This window comes from Bison bison, unplaced genomic scaffold, assembly GCF_000754665.1.
Source record: "Bison bison bison isolate TAMUID 2011002044 unplaced genomic scaffold, Bison_UMD1.0 scf7180017864101, whole genome shotgun sequence".
In the NCBI taxonomy this organism is placed as follows: domain Eukaryota; kingdom Metazoa; phylum Chordata; class Mammalia; order Artiodactyla; family Bovidae; genus Bison; species Bison bison.
Genome location: NW_011494673.1, coordinates 383161 through 396493, shown reverse-complemented (window position 1 = coordinate 396493; position 13333 = coordinate 383161). Strand labels below are relative to the sequence as shown.

At 45.5% G+C, this 13333-nt stretch overlaps 1 non-coding gene across 1 annotated transcript; it reads right to left on the bottom strand.

Moving 5' to 3' along the window:
* Positions 1-12737: 12737 nt before the first annotated feature.
* TRNAE-UUC lies at positions 12738-12810 on the bottom strand. Its single transcript has one exon. It is a non-coding gene; the product is annotated as a tRNA-Glu (tRNA).
* Between the last annotated feature and the right edge of the window lie 523 nt (positions 12811-13333).

Here is a 13333-nt window from a genome sequence, read left to right as displayed (position 1 = left end):
GGCAATGTAAAATCACTTTGATTTAGCTTTAATATGTGCCAGTGAGACAGAAGGCAATGGCAACCCACTCCAGTACTCTTGCCTGGAAAATCCCATGGATGGAGGAGCTTGGTAGGCTGCAGTCCATGGGGTCGCTAAGAGTCGGACACGACTGAGCGACTTCACTTTCACTTTTCACTTTCCTGCATTGGAGAAGGAAATGGCAACCCACTCCAGTGTTCTTGCCTGGAGAATCCCAGGGACGGTGGAGCCTGGTGGGCTGCAGTCTATAGGGTCGCACAGAGTTGGACACGACTGAAGTGACTTAGCAGCAGCAGCAGTGAGACAGTCAGCATTGATTAGGCACTTGCTGTATACAGCAGTTTGGCTTCCTCAAAATAGCACTTATTGAGTTACCTGGATTGGCTCTTCCTTCTCTGGGAACAAAGTGATAAGGAAGGCAGGGGACCTAGAAGGTCAGTGAGCTTCGAGGGGAGTTATTTGGGGAATGGAAATCGCACCTTGCCTCATGCAGAGGCCCCACATGGGATTCACAGCCTGTAAAGAGTTTCATTGTTGGGCAATGCAGGATCCATCCTGCGGTCTCTGAATCCTCACTGACTCACAGCCAAACAGAAATTATGCCAAGAATGGCCGTTGTGTCTGGTCCTAAAATCAGCTTCCAAGCCGAGAATTCAAAACATCTGCTCAAGTGCTGACCTCCACACAACATCCCTCCTCATATTCCCGCCCTGACCAGCTGTGGGTCAGCAGAGCCTGGCTTCCAGAGAAAACCCAGAGCAGAGGGCGATGTGCAGCGGTGAAGGGGGGCTCGGCTGCCCAAACAGGCCCCTAGAGTCACTTACGCCTTAGGTGGCTCCTCCATTTTACTTAAGTACCACCACTGTTTCAGGCATTCATGTTACCTATTGTCTTTTAAAAAATTATACATTAAATGTGGTTAGACTTGTATGAATAGACCAGTATGATATAAGTGATATTTAGTAACCGATAATTACTGCATGTTAGCCATCTGCTATTCCTGAGGTTTTCACCAAACCCTTTCATAAAAGCAAAATGATACTCCGCAGCCAAATTATATAACATTAACGGGATATTTTATATGCGAAATGCTGTATTTCTTTACTTTTCATTCAACTAAAAATGTACACAGTCAGTAGCAAGCCATTTCAGCTGCATATTTATCCAAAACATTTCATAGGCAAAAAAAAGTCAAGTGAGAAAAATAACAGTTCAGCCTCATGAGGGCTAGAAAAAACACATTAGAAAAGGGATCCTCATTACAATAATAAACGAGGGTCCAATCAAGGCTGCCACATGCAGGGCTGGTCCATACTGGGCAGGGAGGTTCTGCCCTTGACTTTGAGAGCCTCTGGCACCCTAACCAGCATTCCCAGTCTAGGGCTGCCACAGCTGCCACAGGGCAAGCATTGACATCTCCCACCACTTTTCAGCCTCACATTCTGGAAAGGGTTTCTTGGGTGTAAGCAGATACTGCTTTTCAGATGTCTGGGCCCCTGTCTCACCACCCTATAATCCTCACCATCCTGGAAATGCAGCCAGACAGTGCTCGGGGAGGAGAAGAGCAGAGAAATGCAGAGACTTTACATTCCACAACAGGTCCGTGAAAAGACACATCTCAACATTTGTGAACCTGAGCTCCAAGTCCCCTGGATGGGGGAGACGCTGGCTGGCAGCATTTGCTAGGTAAGTGTGATGTGTGGAGCCCTGACAGGCAGGGAAGGGAACAGCCTGCACCTGGCTCTGGCAGAGGCCATGTCCTGCAGAGGGATGAAAGTGTAGTGCTCAGACAGTACTTACCTTCTCTCAGCCTCAGTGTCCTCATCTGTAAAATGGGACTAGAATACCTTTGAGGATTAAGTGAGATTATTTTGCCAGGTGCTAAGAGCAGTGTCTGGCCTATATGAGTCACACTTGCTAAATGTTTACTATTGTTATTGTTGCATGCGTGCTCAGTCGTGTCCGACTTTATGTTGTATCAGGTTTATGATATAACTGAGCAAAGAAAATATAATCAAACGAAACAGTAGAGAATAATCACAGGACTATATGGCACTGAGTGCAGAATGCTCAAGTACAGACTGAATTTGAGGTGTTGAAAGGCTCACGTGGTGGGGAAGTGAGCAGAGGGAAAGAAGGGCTGAGTAATGAAGGTGGATTTCACATGAGAACATCTCTGTTTCAGATCCTACAGGATGCCAGTCATTGCAGTCCCTGGCAAATATATGAAGTCTTCTGCAGGCAGATTTATTGCTCAGATCTCAAGCTTCCCCTGTGGGCTCCAGCAATCAGGTCAACAGTGGGGTCTATTTATGGTAACTCAGGCCCAATAAAATAGGCTGTCTTCCAGGGTGGATAATTGAGAAGGGCAGGGACTTCATGGAGGCACTTAACGGCCCTGTGTCAGCAGTTTACTTCTAATTAATCTTCTCTGAATTGCTCTATCCTAGCTTGCAAGAGCTTCCAATATTTACCTCCTGACTTCTTAAAGGGCCAGGGTCTTTTTCATATGAGCATCAAAGAACCTCCCAGATAATAGAAAATCTGTTTTTAACACAGTTACTTGGCTATTTCCCTTCTCCCATACATATCCACACAGACAAGGGAGAAGGAGATGGAAGAGAGACAGGGACAATGGAGGGAAGACAACATGTCAAGGGAGAGGCTGGGATGGCCAACAGCAAAGCAAGGAAGGCACTGGACAGCATTTGGTCTTGACTGTTGTCCTGAGAAAGCTGGTGATGGCAGAGCATGACTGCACCCCAGATGAGTGGGGCACAATGCTGACTGGGCTGTCTCCTACCTCCCACATTTCTACCTGGAGATCTGGCTTCCTGGAGCTGCTGCGTCATCACGTCTGTCCATTCATCCAGTCAACTTGTGTTTGCTGATAACTCCTCAACCAAGATTCAGACTCAGGACCAAAGTAGTGGATCTTCAGAGATCCTTTCCCTTTGTAAAGCAAGAGAAGTGCATGAGGGCCTTATTCTCTGCAACAGACATGTGGCTGAAAATTTCAGTTTAAATACAGAACTAACATCCAACCTTATCATAAATATAGTAGCTATTTAAATGGCCCCTGCTTTTTAGAATGAATAATTTATGTTAGTTTATCTGGTTTGGGCAGCTGGCATATTGCTATGCTATGTTAAGTTGCTTCAGTCGTGTCCGACTCTGTGCGACCCCATAGATGGCAGCCCATCAGGCTCCCCTGTCCCTGGGATTCTCCAGACAAGAACACTGGAGTGAGTTGCCATTTCCTTCTCCAATGCATGAAAGTGAAAAATGAAAGTGAAGTCACGCAGTCGTGTCTGACTCTTCTCGACCCCATGGACTGCAGCCTTCCAGGCTCCTCCGTCCACGGGATTTTCCAGGAAAGAGTACTGGAGTGGGGTGCCATCTCCTTCTCCGGGTTGGCATATTAGATTTCATAAAGCAGGATACCTGTATGTAGAGTATGTTGTGAAATGGTCAGTTAAAACAGGTGCTAGACAGGCTTGTACCAAAGATTTTAGAGTAAATATTGGAGCAATGTTGGATCCAAACAGATGGCCTTGCTATTTATCGAGCGTTTACTATGTACCCATCCAATACAGGAAGTCACAGAATACAAAAGAAAACATATTTTGCCTCTGCACACTTTTGTTTCCTCATGTATAAAATGGGGTGTTAGATGAAAAGATGTCTAACACAACTTCTAGCCCTAGACGTTTATGATTCTGTAATGTGATCTTTGCCCTAAAAGGCCTCAGAATCTTGCTGGAATAAAGCACAATACACACCATCTAATGAAATAACAACGTGGCAGTGACTGGAGATCAAGGGGAAGAGAGGCCATGAGGGTTGGGAAAGGTCTAAAAGTCTTTCCCCAGTTTGTGGGACATGGCAGGGCCTTGTAAGCTGGAGAAAGATTTCCAGGGGACTAGTGGAGGGTTGAGTCAAGCTGGAGGGGACAAGCTTGGTGATGGTAGGGGGCCCAGAGGGTACCTGCCTCACAGGATTGTTGGAAGATTAAACGAATTAACACCTAAAGAGTCCACATTGTGCATAATGCCTGGTACACAGTAAACATTTAATGCAAGTCTAAACACAACTGCTAGGGAGTGACTGACATGCTAGGTTATCTTCTGCTTCACCTTCATGGGTGTAACTAGAAACAGGAGGGAATCTCAGAGGAGCAGCTGCAGCGGCTTCAACAGTGGAACCAACATGGTGGCCACCCTGCAGGACAAGCGTCCCGAAGAGATGGAGTAGAGGGTGGGTCTGGCACCAAGATTCATCGCTACTTGCTTTTGTATGAAAATTCCTCACTAGGCCCAGGTAAACAGAAGCTCTGCGAGTTTTATAGACACAGTTTGGGTTAAATTAGCCTTTGGAATGATCAGGAAAAATTTTACCTTGAAAAATGAGGTTTATACATTTTGGGGTCTGTATTATTTATTATCAAGCAGGGCACAAAGTCGTTTATTGTTCTGTCTGTGCCCTCAGTGGTGTTCCCAAGAGGATCAGTGCATCCAGCAAACACAGGTTCTGAAGATGTCCCTAAGCCAAAATGCTAAGAGGTCTCTTTAAAGAACTTGCCTGGCCTTCTGTGGGCAGCTCTCATGACATTCTATGACTCTGGATAGATTCCCAGCCAATGATATTCCCATTGCTCTTCTTTGAGTTCCAATTAATGTTATTATTAACCACAACTATCATTTATTGAGTTTTGTTGAGCATTTATTGATCCAGGTACATATATAGATTTTAAAATACCTTACATTGGCCCTAGGAGATAGGTTTATTATTATGTCCATTTTACAGATAAGAAAACTGAGGCCCAGTGGGGTTAAGTCATTTACCCAAAGTCACACATCAGACAAGTAGCAGAGCTGGGACTCTGACTGAGCTCTGTCTGATTCTAATTCTTAATAACTATATCCTCCTACCTCCAAGATGATAAGCCAACTGCGTATAAGGAATAAAAAGGGCAGATGGATGCAGATGATGCAGATGGATGAGAATTTAAAAATGGGAGGGCTTTCCAGTGCTGCCTTGGAAAAGAGAAAGGAAGATAAGGAGAGCAAAGAACAGAACTGCACTCCTTCGACTCAAGGGCAAGATGTACCATGGACAGAGCCCACATCCCGGATTTCTGGTATGTAAGAGTCACGTGAAATTGAGAAATGCCTAAACCCAGGGTATCCCCAGCCTTCGCTCTCTAAGCATCTAGATCCATCAGGGTCTTAGGAGAGAGATAAGACTCCCATCCCAGAGAAGCAAGGCCTCAGAGATAGGAGGCAGCTGCCCATGATGGATGCATCATAGGATGAGAAAGTACTGGATGTTTGAAAGGAGGACAGACAGAAAATAAAACCCCTCTACGTTACCCCTCTACATTTGTTGCATTATCTACAACAAAGCAAAGCAGGAGAGAGAAATTATAGAAAGTTTCTAGTGGACAAGGAAATTGGAAATGGAAATTGGGATCTCCCAGTAACGTGCCAATTATTACTAATTTGCACTATGTAAAATGTTATGATAGCGTCTTTGTCACTATCTTCTTCTTTCTGTTTTATCTTCGCAATTACACAAATATTTGAAAGGCTTCCAGGGGCTTATTCTCAACCTTGTTGCCCCAATCCTGTTTTTCCTACAACATCTCACATCTCTTAAATCCCAATCTTCCTCCTGATTAGAAGTTTTCTTCATGCCTAGAGAGAGCCTACTGCATATGTGGTGGGCTCCTGGCAGGCAAAACTGTGCTTTCCTATGTCTGGAATCCCTTCTAGACTAAGCCTGGAATGGGCAAACAGCAAGTGCTCAATAAATACCTGCTGTGTGATGAATACATTTCAGCTTTGCCTTCCCTGGTCGCATGTCACTCTGACAGTCATGTTGAAAGGCAAGAGGAGCAGCCAGTTGGGTGTCAGGTGCTGCCAACATGGGGCTTTGAGCAAACCCCGTGTGTTGGAGTATGGTGGGACTGGGGGGTGGGGGACGGGTGTGGAGTTCTGCAGGCTGGGGAAGAGGCTGCCAGGATTTGCCTGAAATCTCTGCATTTTCCCTGGACAGACCAAGTTGGACGTGGATGGAGGTGGGGGTGGGGGAAGCCTACCACCCAGGACAATGGAAAAAAAAGAACAAGCTTGCATGTCCTGGACTAAGCTGACACCCTTTGAGATACAAAGATGGCTCAGGGCCTGCCTGGGAACAATTCTCTTGGTATGGACCCCAAAGTTAGAGGGAGACTGAAGAGCAGAACAATTTCTCATTCATGGAGAAAATGAGGAGGCCGAGCATCTTTTCAATGAGTCAGCTGTAGGCAAAGGGATTTATTTACAATATTATTATTTGGTAGCAAAGAACTTACTATGGCCGAATGTAAAAAGTATTTTTTTTTTTGATAAGTTAAAGAGATTAAGAAAAATCGGCCGATTTTGACAGAGAATGGTGTGTAAACGAGAGGTGTTATCAGTGAGAATCTGGCACCAGCTCCATTTTGTTATGGTGAAAAATATCAGTATTATTTACTAAGAAGATTAGGGTTGAATTGGAAGAGAGGCTGGTTGTTGTGTGCAGATGGAGATAAGATAAGGATTTTACCTTCTCTGTGGAGCCAAATGCAGCACACAGGCGCTGTTATCTCAGGGCTGGCAAGCAGGGGGATATTAAGATGTACGTTGTAATTACCAGTGGCAGGAGCAAATTTCATAGCGACTATTTTAAACCCTAATAAAATGCCGGCCTTTAATTATACAGCTTTGAAATATTTTTCTCCGTTAATTGCAACGGGGGAAAATAAAATCAACCTCATATTTGAAACTGATTCTCACAGGGAAAGCCCTCGCCCGGCGCTCCAGCTGCCTCTGAGCACCGCGCTGCGGGGCGGAGGGGCTGCCTCGGTTTTTGAGTTTCCGGGTTCCATTGACCTCCCTCACACACTGCCTGCACAGCCAGCCTTGTGTGGGAGACAATAAAAAGGTGGAAGTCTTTCAGTGTAGAATTAGATCCCGTCCAAGAAGCCGCATGCTCTTTCCTTCTGAGAATAAAGTCTGATTTCTAGAAGCTGGAGGCAGGCGGGACATAGGAGAGAAGACACGGTTCAAGTAGGGGCTTCAACGCTGCAGAGGCACCGCCCGCCCGCACCACCCCCCTGCCCCCACATCAAGGGCTCCAGTCTATGGAGCATCCCACCCCATCAGCCTCCGCACAGGGCATTTGAAGGCCGCTATCCATCTTGGTCCACACCTGTACCACTATTACTGACATTTCTCCCCCCACCCTCACCGGCCACACCACTTGGCATGTGGGATCCTAGTTCCCCGACCAGGGCTAGAACCCCCGTCCCCTGCACTGAACGCACAGAGTCTTCACCACTGGACCACCGAGGAAGTCCTATTTACATTTTTGAGTACTGTTTCTGAGGTCCAGGGAGGTCAAGTAATTTGCCCAGGATCACACCCAGGGTCGCCATTCATGGACCATCTGACCCCAGAGCACCCTTCCTCATCTCTCAGGAAAAATTCACCTCTCCATCTGTCCTTACCTTTCCCTCGGCTCATCAGCTCCATCTGTGACTGCGGACAGTTACCTGAACTCCCTGCCCCCGTTGCCTTCAGAGAGCTGCACCTACTCCACATCGTTGCCCGGAAAATTTAAAAACCCCCTCACTGCCCTCAGGTCGACAGTCAACCATCACAGCTGCCCCTCAGGCCCTCCATAGTCTGGTCTCCATTACCTTGCCTCACTGTCATCCCCTTCACCCACACAAGAAACTCCCAATTCTGGTTCTGGAAGGTTCCTTGGCCTCTGAAAAGAGCCACACAAGCTCATCTTCTTCCTGCCTGGAACCCCTTTGAAGCTTCTCTCCACTTGACTGTTCTTCAAAGCCAAGTTCAAACTGCTCTGCTTCCTGACCGGCCTCCATGCAAATCCCTCAGCACTCTGGTCATGCCCAGGTCAGACTCTCTTTCTGCCTGGGCCTTCTTTGCGTCATTTAGGACATAAGATCTCAAGGGCAGACAGTCACACAGACACTGTCTGAGGCCCTAACGTGATTTGCTGAGCAAAAATTGTCAGTTACCCTTTAGCATACACGTGTTTTGTTTTACCTGGTGGATTGTAAACTTCTTGATGGCAGGAACTGTGTGAATTCCCTTTGCAATCCCAGCCCTGACTTTCCAGAGGTGCCCTTGATGAGAAAGGGGCTCCTTTTGTATCTGGATCTCATGAGATGCTTCCCTGGTGGCTCAGAGGTTAAAGCATCTGCCTGCAATGCGGGAGACCTGGGTTCGATCCCTGGGTTGGGAAGATACCCTGGAGAAGGAAATGGCAACCTACTCCAGTATTCTTACCTGGAGAATCCCATGGACAGAGGAGCCTGGTGGTCTATCCACAGGGTCGCAAAGAGGCAGACACGACTGAGCGACCACTCACAATCACTCCCATGAGATGGAAAAACCTGTGGGCAAGAGGCCAAGAGATGGCACGGCCTAACTCGCTGGCGCCACCTTGTATTCACATAACCCTAATCTCCTCCCCGGAGAAGGCAATGGCACCCCACTCCAGTACTCCTGCCTGGAAAATCCCACGGACGGAGGAGCCTGGAGGGCTGCAGTCCATGGGGTCGCTGAGGGTCAGACACGACTGAGCGACTTCACTTTCCCTTTTCACTTTCATGCATTGGAGAAGGGAATGGCAACCCACTCCAGTGTTCTTGCCTGGAGAATCCCAGGGATGGGGGAGCCTGGTGGGCTGCTGTCTATGGGGTCGCACAGAGTCGGACACGACTGAAGTGACTTAGCAGCAGCAGCAGCAATCTCCTCCCATGTGAAATGGGGCCACTAACACCCACCCTCTAGAGTGTGGGGTTTGTGATCCAACCACTATCGGAGATGAGATGGGCAGGAAGTACACAAACGTGGCATGTTGGTAGATAACACCTCCTTCTCCCAGGGACTGCAGACCCTTTACAGTCATTGTGTTGGCTGGCCCCAAAACAAAAAGGAAATCTCTTACCCTCCAGCATTGGCCCCACATCCTGTGGCTAGGTAAGGGGATCCAACTGGAGGGAACCATGGCGTGAGCTCTGGAAGGATTGGGAGGGTCCTCCCAGAGTCTTCCCTGGGGCTACTGGGAGGTAGAGAGAGAGTGGGGTGCAGAGGGTTTTTCCCCAGAGAAAAGAGTCAGCCCAGTGGGATTCTCAGCTGTTTGGACCATTTCTCATCCAGGGTGAGGGATGGAAGCAGGCCCCTCCATCCAGGAAAGGCACCAACCTCACAACAAAGTGAGGCTTTATCAAAACCACCAATAGGACCCCTTAGAATGCTTCTTTGCTGCCAAACTACTCTTCTTAGGAGAGTTGCCTTCAGGTAGAAAGCACAGACGATCTGACGTACTATGGTCTTAAGGTCTCTCTCTCTGAACTCCCTGATACAGTATTAGAGCTGGGCATAAAAGGAATTTTCATAAAATTCTCCATTAAGTTACACTTTACCTTCTCAGAGTTCATCTATTTAATTTTTTATGGAACCTCTCTGTATCTCGTAGCTCCAAACTTCCCATCAAATAGTTGGTGGTCTGAAAACAGATACTTATATATACTAGGAACCCACTCCTCCAAGAAGGTTTTGGGAAGACATTCCATAAAAGGGTAGAATTCTTTGATCCACAACGGTTCTTACCATCAGTATGAACATGTATCTGCTGCTGCTGCTGCCAAGTCGCTTCAGTCGTGTCCGACTCTGTGCGACCCCATAGACGGCAGCCTACCAGGCTCCCCCGTCCCTGGTATTCACCAGGCAAGAACACTGGAGTGGGTTGCCATTTCCTTCTCCAATGCATGAAAGTGAGAAGTGAAAGTCAAGTCACTCAGTCGTGCCCGACTCTTCGCGACCCCATGGACTGCAGCCTACCAGGTTCCTCCGTCCATGGGATTTTCCAGGCAAGAGTACTGGAGTGGGGTGCCATCGCCTTCTCTGAACATTTATCTAGTACTGACTAAATATGAAGAGCCAACTCATTAGGAAAAAAACCCTGATGCTAGGAAAGAAGGCAGGAGGAGAAGGGGACAACAAGATGAGATGGTTGGATGACATCACCGACTAAATGGACATGAGTTTGAGCAAGCTCCAGAAGGACACGGAAGCCTGGTGTACTGCAGTCCACAGGGTCACAGAGTCAGACATGACTGAGCAACTGACTGATGACAATGACTAAATATGCCTACTTGTAAACTTCAATTTTTATTATTGATAATAACAGCTAACATCAATGGAATTTTTGTTTTCCTATGCAAGACACTGGGCTAGAGATTTTTACATATGGCTTCATTGAATTCTTATAAAATCCTTGAGGGGGATGCTATTATTATCCCCATTTTATTGAGGAGAAAACAGAGGTTTAGAGAAAAAACTGATAGCTGAATGTTGAATCCAGTCTCCTTCTGAAGCTGTGCTGCTTCCCACGATGTTGCACAGCTTCACATGGGGCCAGGCTGCATTAACTAAGTGTGTGTCCACCATGAGGAGTATTTGATTACGGATATTTAGTGCACGTTCATATGTGTGTGGGTGTGTTTGCAGCAGTCCCATGCTGTTCCCAGCTCTCTCGACAGCAATGACCAGGGCTTTGTGATTCTCTAGCTCCAGGAGGTCAGGGCCCACTCTGCCACCGTGCCTGGGTGAATAGCAGGAGCCCGCCGGCACATGCTCTGGGTCACAGAGTTCAGAGATTGAATCCCAAGCGGGTGTCTGTCCCAGGTGATGGCAGCTGGCCCTGGGGTTGCAGCCTTTGTGGGTGCTGGTTGATGTTGGGGCTCTCACTATTCCAGAAATGATTAAGACTCTGATACTATCTTGATAGCTTTAGGAGACACCCCTCTGTGGATTGGGATGCTACTGGTTGATATAAAATGATATATTTTTTTCAATCTATTTCATGGTGGCAGTAATTCAGACGAGGAAAGGTCTTTGCCTTCTACGGGAGCTTTATGCTGCTTAGAAAGAAAAAAAGAAAGTAATCACTGTAAAGGATGAAGAAAATTTTTCAGAGGACCTACTACATTAGTAACTGGGAGCTTAGAAAATGAAACACTTTCTAAATTTCCAATATTGAACAATTGGCTTTCCCTCCCTCCTGAACAGTAACAATTCTCTCTCCCTCTTCCAAATGTCAGGCAGCCCAAGGGAAGTACAGTGACAGAGAACACAGCCAGGGGAAAGGCTGAAAATATTACAGTGTTTCTCTCATTTTTCACTCAGAAGCAGATCTCTGTATTGTTTTCCTTGAGCAGTTTTCCTTTATTTTTGCAGCCTGCCCCAGAGGGATAGAACACATGATTTTAAGCCACAGACAAAACTAATTTTTAGATTGTGCTGTAGCTTTGTTTTTCCCACATTTGCAAATTTCTTAAGTTGCTCTGTCCCTGGCTAGAGTATACTAAGACGAAACCTGCTACTTCCAGGGCCTTCTTCCATACCAATTTTTCCTTCCCTAGGTTGCGTGCAAGCCAAGGCCACCACTAATAGTAATATTTTAAGAAATCTCTCCAAGATTATTTTAAGAAACTCTGATTTTGCAACAAATGTAGAATTTAACAAAGTCAGAGCCGCTCATTTGCCAGTGCCAGTCTATGGTCTGATATATCGACTAGCCAGTAGCTTGTAGCTAGTAACTAGAAGAGTCTGAGACTCTAAGGGGATTTGGTGACAGGGAAACTGATCAGAGAACTAAGCTTGAGCGTTTACTATAAATCCTTGTGGAACATTATAATTTTTTTTTTATCAAAGTTATACAGGTACATAGTTTCAAGGTAAAAAATGCAACTCTATAAGGCTCATTCCCAACTCCCTTTTCACAGTCCCTGGAGGCCACAATTTCAAATCTAGCACCTTCTTCTATTATTTAGCTCCATTTATCTGAATGACATGCTTATGCTATTATTTCTGCACTTTTCAATCTTAGACCCTGTCCACTAACTTTCTACTAAAGAAGATCTCTGACACTTCCCTCCCACCCCATTCACACTTGTTCCCTCCCCACCAAATTTTATCTGCCCCTCAACATCACAATATAGTTATATCATAATTTTTGAAATGGTCAATGTTTGGCATTTAATTACCATGCCTATGAAAATAATAATTTACTGCAGAGCTATATGTAGTCTAGGTTCTATTTCCTTTCTTACACTTTCCTTGTTTTTGGTAGAGTCAATAATTCTCTTTTCTTTAGTGTACTATACACTTGTTAATTCATCCTTGAATGCTGTAAATCTCTCGATACATTTAAAATATTAGGAATTTTACCAATCTTATTTTTTCTGTAGAGATTTCCATTTCATAACTGACTGTCCTCCTGCTTCAATCTGAACTGGCTGTTTCCTAGGCTACTGCGAAGTTACTGTCTTAGGGTCTTTCTTACAATTATCTTCTTGATTCCCTAAGCTTTGCCCTTGTATTAGACTCCATTTCTGGTGTCCAATGTCCTCCTCTTTCTTGATTTACTCCTTCAGATACTTCATGGTAAAAAGATGTGAAGGACAAGTAGGAGGTGACTTTTTTGAGCTCATATGTGAATGAAAATATCATTGTCTTGCACTTATGCTTGATTGATAGCTTGCCTAGGTATAGAATTCCAGGATGGAAATAATTTCCCTTCTACTTTAAAAAAAATTTTATTTATTTCTAAAAAAAATTTTTTTTGGCCACAGCATGCAGCTTATGGGAACTTCATTCCTCAGCCAGGGATTGAACCTGGGACCAAGGCATTGAAAGTGCCAAGTCCTAACAACTGGAATACTAAGGAATTCCCCCCTTCTGCTTTTAAAAACATTTCTCTGGGTTGCAAACTGATTCCAAAAATATTAAACCAGCAAAATGATATGATGATCATAGTGAAACCTACTCATAGAGTTTAAGAACTGTAGAAAGTCAAAGGGTAGGCAATCACCCATTAGCAAGTGTGTATTGATTATGTTAATAGAAGTGATAACATTAGTTTATCTTCTTCAAACTCCCTTTCTTGACCTTCAGTGTTTCTCCTACTCCCCTGCTTACTGGACCAAGTTAAGTCTTCTCTAAACAGCCTTCCAAACTCCTACCCACCTCCTGGCTTCCTATCATACCTACTCTAGTCCAAATAAGCTATTCTTATTATCTCTTGTTCACTTTTCCTCTTTACCAACCAGCAATTCTCCCCCCTGAACATTTCCCTGGATGTTCCCTGAACATTTCCCTTTTAAAACAAATCTTACACAGTTTCAAGGCCTATTTCAAAGCCCATCTTCTCCATGAGGTCTGGTTACACTGATGACCAAATACTATGGACT